The sequence below is a fragment of the Alosa sapidissima genome, chromosome 22 (genome assembly GCF_018492685.1).
Source record: "Alosa sapidissima isolate fAloSap1 chromosome 22, fAloSap1.pri, whole genome shotgun sequence".
NCBI lineage: Eukaryota > Metazoa > Chordata > Actinopteri > Clupeiformes > Clupeidae > Alosa > Alosa sapidissima.
Genome location: NC_055978.1, coordinates 21,336,900 through 21,350,081, shown reverse-complemented (window position 1 = coordinate 21,350,081; position 13,182 = coordinate 21,336,900). Strand labels below are relative to the sequence as shown.

The 13,182-nt window shown below is 42.2% G+C and overlaps 1 long non-coding RNA gene and 2 other non-coding genes across 3 annotated transcripts; 1 reads left to right on the top strand and 2 right to left on the bottom strand.

The window, feature by feature from the left end:
* The first annotated feature begins 2,896 nt into the window (after positions 1-2,896).
* On the top strand, positions 2,897-4,546 carry LOC121696843. The gene is made up of 3 exons (XR_006026327.1): positions 2,897-3,270; positions 3,559-3,648; positions 4,439-4,546. It is a non-coding gene; the product is annotated as an uncharacterized LOC121696843 (long non-coding RNA).
* A 2,254-nt stretch (positions 4,547-6,800) lies between these two features.
* Positions 6,801-6,965, bottom strand: LOC121697963. Its single transcript, XR_006026641.1, has one exon. It is a non-coding gene; the product is annotated as a U1 spliceosomal RNA (small nuclear RNA).
* A 2,698-nt stretch (positions 6,966-9,663) lies between these two features.
* Positions 9,664-9,854, bottom strand: LOC121697970. Its single transcript, XR_006026646.1, has one exon. It is a non-coding gene; the product is annotated as a U2 spliceosomal RNA (small nuclear RNA).
* Between the last annotated feature and the right edge of the window lie 3,328 nt (positions 9,855-13,182).

Below are 13,182 nucleotides of genomic sequence, written 5' to 3'. Positions count from 1 at the left end.
CTAACTACGTTTGGTTCTGTAGAATGGAATCACATTCTTCACCACCAACAAAAAAACGTTTTCCATGACAGTATAGTAGTTGCGCCAGGCTTTTTTTACCACAGGTTAGCAGTGCGGACTTATTCATTCACTGACGTTGGTATGATTACAAGAAACGGTCGAATGTGACCTTTGGCAGCGAGTTGAGCGGAGCAAGCGGCAAAAGTTGAGCAGAGTTGAATGAATGAGGAGCGAGCGGTTTTCACAGACGGACTTTGGCTATAATACCTAACATCAAGCTATTCCCCTTCACCAATCCAGTAATTGTGTCCAATATTATACTTTCAGTGATCATTTGAAATACATAGCGGTAATAAACAAGACTGCAGTTTCAATATATCGTGATTTAGGCCTAATATTGAATCACACATGCGCTGTAAATATGGTAAACCTGACCTCGTTTGAGAGGGCTTCCAAGCAATGCATGCTCGGCTTGATTTTGACAGAATGGAACTTTTTCTTTGGGCAAAAGTTCGTGATACACAACCCAAATGCACTGCTTTCAAGGCACCCATAGCCCATTGATTGAAGGTGACGTCCAAATGTTTATTCCAAGACGAACGCTCACACCTGTGCACTTGACAGAGGTGCATGACGATGTTTATTCTACAGGCTATTTTAATGTCATATTTTGGGTGTTGTATGTGGTGCACATAATAGACGTTCTCCTTACACGGTCTTTAAACATCATAATATTCGGAATGCCGTGACTTGGGGAGCCGTGGCCCACTGGTTAGCACTCTGGACTTGTAACCGGAGGGTTGCCGGTTCGAGCCCCGACCAGTGGGCCGCGGCTGAAGTGCCACCTAACCCCGCACTGCTCCCCCGAGCGCCGCCATTGTAGCAGGCAGCTCACTGCGCCGGGATTAGTGTGTGCTTCACCTCACTGTGTGTTCACTGTGTGCTGTTTATGTTTCACTAATCCACCGATTGGGTTAAATGCAGAGACCAAATTTCCCAAAAACGTATATATTATATATATATATATATATAGCCTATATATATATATATTGAACCAGAACGTGCAGTTATCTGCAGCCATCTTGTCTAGGCTTCGCGATGCACAACGCAATTAGCCAACATCATAGGCTACTTCGATACAATTTGACTACATTTTCAAGAAAATAGACTTCATAAAACATGTAACAGTATAATCTGTTACTGTTTTGTCAGCACTCCTTGGAGAAAGACATTGTTGCCACTTACCAGTAGGCTACTTCCTTTCCAATGCTCCATCTCAATAACCTGTTCATGTGACAATATAGGCTACACGAAAGCACGATCTTCTACGATTAAATCAAACCAGTATTCTGTAATTAAATGAACTGCCAGATAGATTCCAGCGATAGATGTTGAGTGCAGTCCTTTTAGGCAAGTCCCTCCACTCGGTGGCCATATTGCGCGTTTTGGGCACTTATCGGGCATATTGTCTTTTTAGACAGAAATACGCTTGCGCAAGGCTTCCCGACGCCGCGAGATCACGACACATGATTGGCACAATGTCTTCACATGTCGTGGAAGGGGTGGGACGTCTGCTATTGGCGTTACAAACTCCATGCATTTCTATGGAGACATTTTTGAGTGGCGTGTCTCCTCATTAGAAAGTCTGGTATAGGCTAACTAATTCTTAACCAAGTGGCCTGTTCGAAGGTAGGCCAGTGTCAACGGCATCCCCCACACGAGGGAGTGCACGCGACGTACAGTAGCCTGGGTTTTTTGTTTTGTAATTTGTCTTGCGAATAAAATGTCTTTTCTTTTAAATGTATTGCCTGTGCACACAATTAGTGTCGTCTAGCCCTGGCCCCTGGTATCAGGGCCTTTCAAAGAACATTGTTCCTTTAGAACATCTACCACCTCCACCAGTCTAAATCAATTGTATGCACCAAATTGCTATGTAGCATATGTTGGACAATATGTATAGTGCTTAACATTGTCAGATTAATCTATGTGTCAATTCAATTACAAAACAACTTCCCCGATCAGTTTAAAATGTAACAAACCTCATCCAACTCCCCTGCATCTCCCTCACTCCTGTTATCATCTGGCTGGCGGAAATAGTCCTACATTTGACTCCTGGCTTTACAGCAGCACCTGATAGTGTCACAGTCCCCTGCACAGTTGCAGCTGACAAACTTCAGATAGGTAGGTAGTCCGGTGCTGTTGTAGGGACTGGTGCATAACCGTGTTCTATAACCTTGTTCTTCTTGTTTCTATCCATACTCAAGAACATCCAGTGATGGACTTTGTAGCAGAAGTCAATCTCTGGTCTGGAGGTAATGCCTGCAGAGAGTGCTGTGCTGCAGCTCCTGTAGTAGGAGGCTTTCACATCATCTTCTTGTTCATTTTTCTCAACATTATTGACAAACAAAATTATTCATACCCCTGGCAAATATTGATGTAATGTTGATTTTCTCTTGACCAATATGTTTGTTCTGACTGAAAATGACACTGCCACAAGTAATTGTTCCTGACTGAAAACCCGGATTGCTGTTAAAAAGGTGTGCTCTAGAATCATTGTGAAGATACGGAGAGGCTTGGTAGATATAAGAACCATTTTGAGAGTTGTTAATGCAATTCCATTGATTATTTAAAAAGGGTATGAATAATTTTGGACTTGCCATTTCATAAAAATGCTAAAAAAAGATAAAAACGATTATTTTTTTGATTCCATGTTTCTACCGCATTATCTTACTGCCACATGCCAAAAGGTTGTGTCATTTTCAGTCAGAACAAACATATTGGTCAAGAGAAAATCAACATACCATCAATATTTGCCAGGGGTATGAATAATTTTGTTCTTAACTGTACATTCAGTATTAAGTGTTTCCTATATGTTTGTGTCATAGGTCTGCATAAATTCACAGAATAATAACAAGTTTGCAGTGCCATCCAGAAATCATCCCTTCGATTTTTGAAATTATTCGCACATTCTAGCATAAGGAAGAACCATGGAAAACATCCTTCCACACAAACAAACTTCCCATCAGAGGAAGTTGGACATTATTTCTTACCAGCATGCATTGTGTTCAACCCGGCACACATCAAGTCATGCCAGATCTGCGCAGCACTGTCTGAAGTTGAACGAGCCATATGGTCTTTGCACTTTAAACGTCTCAGGCTCCACTTCCTCCTGGAGAGTTTCCCACCGCACGACTCTTGCACATGCCAGCAACGTGCAGGACTAACTGCAGCCAGGTCCTCTCCATGGCACAAATGGATTCCGGAAAAAGGGTATGTCATACAAAACATAATTATGAAGGCCGCAAGCAATTCTGAATTTGCCAATTCATTTATCCAACAGAATCATGTAAGATCAATGTGAAGCACCTAAATACTGAATCATAAGGCAAATGAACACATGGGATGCCTTGGTGTTACAATTTTATTGTGAGCCTCTGTACGAAGAACACCGAGATAACTTTTGCCAACACTGTTAGCTGCATGGTTCACATTCGACATCAGCGTTCGATTTTTGAAATTATTCACATTTCTAACCAGCATGCATTGTGTTCAACCCAGCTCTTTCACATGCCAGCAACGTGCAGGACTAACTGCAGCAAGGTCCTCTCCATGTTCGGCACTATACTGAAAATGGATTCCAGCAAAAGGGTATGTCAAACAAAATATAATGCCATACTATGTGATACAAAGGTTGGAGTATTGTTTTGTGTTTATTTGCTTAAATTCAGCAAATGAATTAAAAATTCAGCAAATTCTAGGCTGTGTGGCAAGGGTGCGTGCCCTGCTGAAGATAGATGGATATACTTCATTCATCCCCAAAGGAAAATGGCAGTGTTCCTACAGTCATACAAACACAACACTCACATACTGTATATTTATAAATACACTACCAGTCAAAAGTTTGGACTCCATTATAGACAGAATACCAGCTGAGATCATTTGCATTGTTTATACTCAGGGCAGCAGTTTTTCAGATTACATTATGTTACATAATTGCAAAAGGGTTCTCCAATGTTTTCTCAGTCAGCCTTCTAAAATGATATCAGATTAGTAAACAGAATGTGCCTTTGCAACATTGGATGAATGGTTGCTGATAATGGGCAATGTAGATATTGCATTAAATATCAGCCATTTCTATCTACAACAGCCGAGAACCCTTTTGCAATTATGTACATTCATAAGACACAAGACATAGTCTGAGGTAGTAACAGAAGCATAATGCAGATTTCACTGTTACTGCCAGTTAATAAATAGAAACAAACGTAATCACTATCTATTATAACACTACTAGGAGAATAACAAAGAAAGGTAAAAACTGAGAAACAGTTAGCTTCCATTGTGCCAAATAAGCATAATGTGTAGAAATAACGACAGCCCCTGTGTTATGCTTCCAGTCCAGTTTAATCAAAACTCATCTATCTGTGTTCTATATGTGTAGTTCCATCCACCCAGGATGGACATGGTACTCAACTCAGGCCTGGCCCTCAGGTACGCTGCGTAGTCTGCTCAAGTACTGGCTGTGACCGTACTGGCCTATCCACACTACACACCTGGAACTCCTCATTGAGGCCATCAGAGCCAAAAAAACCTGGTAATAATGCTGTCAGTGTGGGACGAGGATATGGTCCGTTGCTGCTACATCCCAGGAGACTTTCCGGCTCGTCCAACAGGGAGGAGCAGAAACGACCAAGCTGGACTTGATGAAAGCAGAGTGAGCCTGTTCAAAACACCTAGAATGGAAGACACCAAAAAAGTTACATTACATTGTCAATAAGGAAACGTGCAGCTCACAAAGTGACCATAACACACACTGTGTGTGTGTGTGTCATGTTCAGGTCCAAAAGTGCAGCATGGCCCTCAGGTTTAAGTGATGAGTGGCATGGCGTGAGGGTGCTCCGACGCTGTGTCTGGTGGCAGAGGACGTAGTTGCATGTGCCCTTCATGATGTATTATAGAAGGTAAAGATGGCCAAGCGCTATGCACTAAGCACCAGATATTAGCGCTCTTCCTTGGTGAAACTACTATGGTTGCACTCGTGTCAAACTTCTCGCACCAGTTAGGAGAAGACCAACATCCAAAAAGCCAATGAGACAATCCAGTACTGGATTTAGGTGGAAAGCAAGAGAGGCTAGAGCAAGAGGCTAGAGGCTACCAAGCAACCATCCACCAAGACCACCTCCGTCTCAACAGCAGAGCAATCTCCAGCACGACACCAGCCAGGCAGCCAACAGCCAATGGAGTAGGTTCCAAATGCCCAGTATGGCAGGGAGAATCCTGCTTAAGGAAAGGACCGACATGATGAAGCCACTCATATGGCCTTAACCACCACTGTACTCTAATGCGTATGTATGAACATACTTGGCCATTAAACCAGATTCTGATTCACTGCGGCCTGTGCTACTGCAACCACTAAGAAAAAAACCTCACCACCTCCAGGAGCGCCTGCAGGAATGAAATGGTACGCACACCCACCTACAGAACGAAACTTTCAAGGCGTTGATAATATTTGTCCATTTCCCAGTTAGGTTCGTGCATTGGTCAGCTAGAAAGTAGCCATACTAACAACATCCACATGCAATACCAATTTTGCCTACCTTGTTCTTGCTGCTTGCCCATCTGAAATGACTCCTCTAGTTTTGCAGTCTCCTTTCTGTTTTCGTTGTTTAAAAAAAAAAATGTGTTATGTCCACGATAAGTCTTGAGTTGAATTAGCTTATAACATTGTGTGCTGATAACCAGCAACTATAGATAAAAGAAAACAATAAGTAGCCTAGCCTACAACTTCTGTAGCGTGCATGCTTATTCTCTTTTCTGCTCAAACAAAAGGTGTGTGCTTCAATATAGTTCTGCATTAAGTTGAGTTTGATTACGTGTTTACAAACTTTACAGAAAATTGTAAATAGCCTACGGTCATGCTGTTAATGGGATACTGTGCAGAGTTGGGAAGTTATGGTAGGCCAATTTGGTGTGAATACACCACACACAGGGGAAATTCGCTCTCGTTGTTGAGTAGTCTGATGGTACGCACAGTGCGTACGACCGTACACCTGTAGGCGCGCCTGACCACCTCAACCATCACCAACCTTCTCTCGGCATCTAACAGCACTGCCACCTCAGTTTCTATCCTGTAAAATTAACAGAAGAATTTTTTGTAAATATGGAAGCTTCTTATCGCAAACTGCACATCTTAAAACAGAGTTTTAATTAAATGCATTCAGTGAATTTAATTCGCTCTTTTATTATAGTGATCTGGAGCAATGACCCTGTCTTTCATCTCTTTTTGAATACTATTCATACTTATACACATATTCTTACTAGTACTATTATGTAACTGTTTCTACAATACAATGGCAGTGTTACTGCACTGCACATATCATACATATACGGTTCATACTGAATATCCATATAGATCATTATAGTTTTTCTTATAATATTCTGCTGTTAATATTATATATATTATATTTATATTACACTAGCTCTCTGTTTTGTTTGAATGTCAACAGAAGTGACGTTACCCCCGCCATCGCTGATACAACCTTTAACGGATCGGATCATAAATTGCCATAGCAACAAAGAGAAATGACTGAAGAATTTGTGACATTGGCTGGTAGTTGGTACTGAAATATTTCTTGGTGTCTGCATCAAAGGCTTGCGGTATGTTGCTGATCAGATCATAAATGGCCACAGCAATGAAGGGGATTGACACCACACTACTCTAATTTAAATCATTCTTTGAATAGGTTCCTACAATGTGCATGCATTTTCATCTACATATTAGTTTCTTCTTTTTACACGTGAATCAGGGGAGAGCGCGAACGCAGTCCCCCACTACCATAAATTGTGCAGTTGAGATTCCCACATTTGGGGAATTCATACAGGTCAGTACCCGCCGAAGTGCAATGGCAGGACCTCGCCGTAGATGAACCACCTTCTTGATCATGGTATCGTCCCTGCCAGGTAAGTATGCTTTCTTGACGTCGTCTCGTAAGACCTCATTCAATGCTATAAGTTTCACCTTAAGGGTAGCTACGGTAGATTATCTTTGATAAAACATGTAGGTTGTATTCCTAATGTTCAACAACTGGCAACTATGTGGTGTAAAAATAAAAGCAAGGAATTCCGCTATATTTCATTTAAAATAGAAAATTAAAACTATTCATCGTGATGCATCATGGAACCACACTGCATTGTCATTGTGTAGTAATGCATTTGCTTAGGCTACATTCACCTTCAGTTGGTACAATATACATCGAATGGGATTACAAGACAAATGTTTAACAACGTTTAATCAAGACATAGGGCTACTGTCATACTGTCTGTTGCTACAATGCCAACGTTTTACGTCCATGAGAGCCTGCCAGGAAAACAGCTAGAAGACTGGTAACGGTGGAATCATTCATAGAATCATTTAAATGTCCCGCCTTTGTAGCCTACAATCAAGAAATGTTCAAAATAGTGTACGATGTGTTTTCAGATATATTATACATTGAAACTTACAGTTGCATAGTTTTGAACTGCATAACGTTCACAATACGTCACAAATACTTGTTATTAGGTTTTAGATAAAATTCTACTCGGTTATCATCGAAAGTTTCCGGTGCAACCCTTTGAAGATTCCGACTGGCACAATTCACCGATCCGATCTCTTGTGCTCCTGAACAACTAGCCTACGCGAAGATTTTCAGATTTCATTCAGGCATGGCAGAAACATTAGAAAAACGCAGTGCTTTTACAGTCCTGACATAGTCAACCAACATAAATACAACTAATAATCAAGGGCCCTCCACCCAGCCCTCACCCACCTGGAAAAAAAGAGACTCATATGTGAGATTGCTGTTTATAGACTTCAGTTCTGCATTCAGCACCATAATACCACAACAACTCATCTGCAAACTTGACAAACTGGGACTCAGTACCTACCTCTGCAACTGGCTACTGGACTTCCTCTGTCAGAGGCCCCAAGTAGTACGTGTTGGCAACAATACCTCAAGCAGCATCACACTGAGCACAGGGGCCCCCCAAGGCTGCGTGCTCAGTCCGCTGCTCTTCACCCTGCTGACGCATGACTGCACTGCAACCTACAGCAACAATCACATAGTGAAATTTGCTGACGACACAACTCTGGTGGGTCTCATCACCAAGGGCGACGAGACTCAATACAGGTTGGAGGTCGACCATCTGACCACGTGGTGCAGGGACAACAACCTCCTGCTGAACGTCAGCAAGACCAAAGAGATTGTTGTTGACTTCCGGAGAGGTCACACCCAACACCTGCCACTGACCATCGACGGTGCTGTGGTGGAGAGAGCGAGCAGCACCAAATTCCTGGGGGTGCACATCAGCGAAGACCTCTCCTGGACCACCAACACTGCATCACTGGCGAAGAGAGCTCAGCGCCGCCTGTACTTCCTGCAGAAACTCAGGCGAGCAAGTGCTCCACCAGCCATCATGACCACATTCTACCGAGGCACCATTGAGAGCATCCTCTCCAGCTGTATCGCTGTGTGGGGCGGAAGCTGCACTGAATACAACAGGAAAGCCCTGCAGCGCATAGTGAACACAGCTGGAAGGATTATTGGTGCTTCACTCCCCTCCCTCAAGGACATTTACACCACCCACCTCACCCGCAAGGCGACCAAAATTGTGAGTGATGCAAGTCACCCCGCTCACAATCTGTTTGATCTACTGCCCTCTGGGAAGAGGTACAGAAGCCTGCGCTCCCGCACCACCAGACTCACCAACAGCTTCATACACCAAGCTGTAAGGATGCTGAACTCTCTCCCTCCTCTCCCCCCTCCACCTTCAGCTACATAACATCCTGGACATTGGACCCAAAATGGCCGCCTGCACTACTCCACTTGCACACTTGTACACTTTACAACTTGGTGTTGTTGTCCTGAAAACACAACACTTCTGCTGCTCTTACATAACTTGCACCACTATGCCACTTTCTTTCTTACTTAGGTCAAACAGAACTACCCAAGCCTTTTATTGGCCTGACTTTGCACTAGTATTTTATTGACTGTCTATGCACAATTTCAACCAAATTTTGCTGCTCTTATTTTTTCATTATTATATGTGCCCTCTTATTTACTTATTTTTTTGTTTACTTGAATGTTATGTTTGTCTGTGGACCTAAATTGGTAAAATATGTCTTGTCTTCACCGTGGGATAGTGAGAAACGTAATTTCGATCTCTTTGTATGTCTGGAACATGTGAAGAAATTGACAATAAAGCTGACTTTGATATATAAAACAAGCTAAAATTCTCAAAAGGACAAGTGCAGTAAATGTAGGCCTATATGATCTGCTTCTATAGATGTCATCTACTAGACGAATAACCGAATTATTCACAACACAGGTTTACATCCTTGACAGGCTCCTACCAAGGGCACAAACCACTTCCAACAATAGTTTCCCCGAGCGTTATGCACAACACATACTAGGTTAAGCCTTATATTAACGCACAGCCATCGACTAGAGTCCCATCATCAAGTTATCAATGCAACGAGGACAAGTCAGCAAACATGTGTAGAGAGTTTAGATGGCTAAAAATTACTTTTGCAAATACAACTTTAAGTGACATCCGAGAGTGATGCAGCGTATTCATTGACAACCTCGAATAACCATTATAAAATTATTTTCCACATGTATATTTCCCCGAGGGGAGTGCACCGTTCCTGGAGGTACTGCAATACCAGGTCGATGCGTGGAGTGGACGGAGCAAGCCCCTATTCCATCTCCCTTTTCCAAAAATCAATTTAATATATGGTCCCCGGGTAGGGGACGTATCAGATATTAAACTGATAAGAACAGATACTACACTTGATCTTAGCCAAAAGGCCGAGAAGCGATACCAACCAACCGCTAGGGCAACGTCTATGACTTTCCGCTCTAAATTTCATGAGGACGGGTGGCACACAACCACACATTTTCAAAATCCACAGTAGGCCTACTTCACTATTATAACTATTATTATAACAAACTTAACATTGTGCTTTATATTCTCAAAGGACTTCTGTACTGCAAAATGATATAGGTCTAATACACGGGCTATTCTATGTTAATCACGTCAGGGAGGCCATTATCTTAACATTTCGTATCGTCCAATCAAATTTGAGAATTTGGAAAACACCATGCCACTTTATTTATAAACCTCTTCATGTCTGTGGATTTGTATGACTATCAGATTACAAAATATGCACGGCGTTCAATAGCCTACAAACGCTAGGCTACTACTAGACTAAAATGTTTTTAAATGCATCAGATAGCCTAAATGTACAGTTTTACGCCACCAAGTGGCAGCAGACTAGATCACAACTAGGACACATGCGTGCATCAAGTTTCTCGTGTAAATCGAACAAACTTTTTAACGAGGTAGCATTTGTAGGCTAATCAAGTGGAATGGATTTGACATGGGCGTCGGAGCTATTAAGAGTTTTATAACAGCACTGATATTTCCAACTATAAAAAGTGCTCGTAAAATGGCTCCGACGCCCATGTTTACACACCAGATAAAAATGTAACAAGAAATAGGAGCAGCATTAACTAGTCCATAGCCTACTAAAAGGCGTTCAGAGCCATTTCTCATTGAAAACAGCAGGTGTCCATCAAAACCAAACTCTGTTTCCTAAATCTTGTCCAATCGCACTGAAAAAGGATGGCCGATTGCACCTGGCCGAAAACCGTGTTGCTAAGCATGTTCTTAACAGTCAAAAGTCGGGTAGCCTGTTTCATCAGGCCTTTTCCACGGGTGTATAAAATAAAAGCACCTACATTATGAATGCAGACTGCATGGTGATTGATTAATACACCTGTGGAAAGGGAAACCAATTATAGGCCTAACCGATTTCGATTGGAAAGAGTTGCCCTACTACTTTCTGACAGTGTTTTCACAAACTTTTCATAATGCACTCCCATCCCACAGCTGTGAAATCCCCCCACGGTTAAGCTAAATATGGTAGGCATAGGCCTACGTCTTAATTGCTTAATTGTATGTTTTTTTTTATTTATTTTTTTTACCTGAGACCAAAAAAGCCAGTTCAAGTGTTCACAAGGTCAGCCTCAACTTACTGTAGCCGAAATTTAGGCACAAACTACACAAAAGTTATACATGCCTACATATGCAGTAGCCTAGGCAACATCTATTTTAAATGTTAATTAATTCGTTTATTAATTACCCTACTTCATAGGCCTATAGGCTACCATGTGGCCGGGAGACCTTATGGAGGTCAGTACTTGGGTCAACGGCAAACAACTGCACTGCGAGCCACATGGCTACAGTAGGTTATACTGGTATACCACAGACACATATCAAAGTTACCAAACCATGCAAAAAGGCCTACTGATCCGACAGATCATAAAACTGTACAGCAGCTGAAATACGATAAACTGCTGATAAATCGCTCTGTGATCATTTAGACCTGCCCTGATGCCAATATTGAACCAGAACGTGCAGTTATCTGCAGCCATCTTGTCTAGGAGTCGCGAGGCACAACGCAATTAGCCAACATCATAGGCTACTTGGATACAATTTGACTACATTTTCAAGAAAATACACTTCATAAAACATGTAACAGTATAACCTGTTACTGTATCGTCAGCACTCCTTGGAGAAAGACATTGTTGCCACTTACCAGTAGGCTACTACCTTTCCAATGCTCCATCTCAATAACCTGTTCATGTGACAGTATAGGCTACACGAAAGCATGATCTTCTACATTAAATCAAACCAGTATTCTGTAATTAAATAAACTGCAAGATAGATTCCAGCGATAGATGTAGAGTGCAGTCCTTTTAGGCAAGTCCCTCCACTTGGTGGCCATATTGCAATATATTGCGCCTTTTGGGCACTTATCGGGCATATTGTCTTTTTAGGCAGAAATGCGCTTGCGCAATGCTTCACGACGCCGCGATATCACGACACATGATTGGCACAATGTCTTCACAACACACCACATGATTGGCTCAATGTATTCACATGTCGTGGAAGGGGTGGGACGTATGTAGACAACTGCTATTGGCGTTACAAACTCTATGCATTTCTATGGAGAAATTTTTGAGTGGCGTGTCTCCTCATTAGAAAGTCTGGTAGAGTGGCATAGGCTAACTAATTCTTCACTAAGTGGCCTGTTCGAAGGTAGGCCAGTGTCAACGGCATCCCCCACGCGAGGGAGTGCACGCGACGTAGCCTGGGATTACCGTTTTTGTACGGAACCCCCGAGGTTTTTTGTTTTGTAATTTGTCTTGCGAATAAAATGTATTTTCTTTTAAATGTATTGCCTGTGCACACAATTAGTGTCGTCTAGCCCTGCCCCCTGGTATCAGGGCCTTTGAACATTGTTCCTTTAGAACATCTACCACCTCCACCAGTCTAAATCAATTGTATGCACCAAATTGCTATGTAGCATATGTTGAACAATCTGTATAGTGCTTAACATTGTCAGATTAATCTATGTGTCAATTCAATCACAAAACAACTTCCCAGATCAGTTTAAAATGTAACAAACCTCATCCAACTCCCCTGCATCTCCCTCACTCCTGTTATCATCTGGCTGGCGGAAATAGGCCTACATTTGACTCCTGGCTTTACAGCAGCACCTGAGCGTGTCACAGTCCCCTGCACAGTTGCAGCTGACAAACTTCAGATAGGTAGGTAGTCCGGTGCTGTTGTAGGGACTGGTGCATAACCTTGTTCTATAACCTTGTTCTTCTTGTTTCTATCCATACTCAAGAACATCCAGTGATGGACTTTGTAGCAGAAGTCAATCTCTGGTCTGGAGGTATGCCTGCAGAGAGTGCTGTGCTGCAGCTCCTGTAGTAGGAGGCAGTTTCTCAGGCTTGATACTAGTTATGTTGTAAATTTTTAGTTATGTTCATAAATTTTACATTTTGTCGGGATCCATTTACAGCCTGAAAACTCTAAGAATATTCAACATTTGTAACACTTCACCAATCTGTAATTAGCTGCTAGACTTTTTTTATTGACTGAATTGGTAATAGGTCATTTAATTTGTTACAACACCATATGGGTGACGGTCACTCTGGAAATGGAATATAAGCTACACTTGTTCCAGCCTTAGGTGGACTGCTATCAGCAAGTTGAAAGTGGAGTTGGCCTCTTCAAAGGGCCAGATCAACTTAAAATCTGATTGATGCATTCTTCCATTCACAGGTGACATAC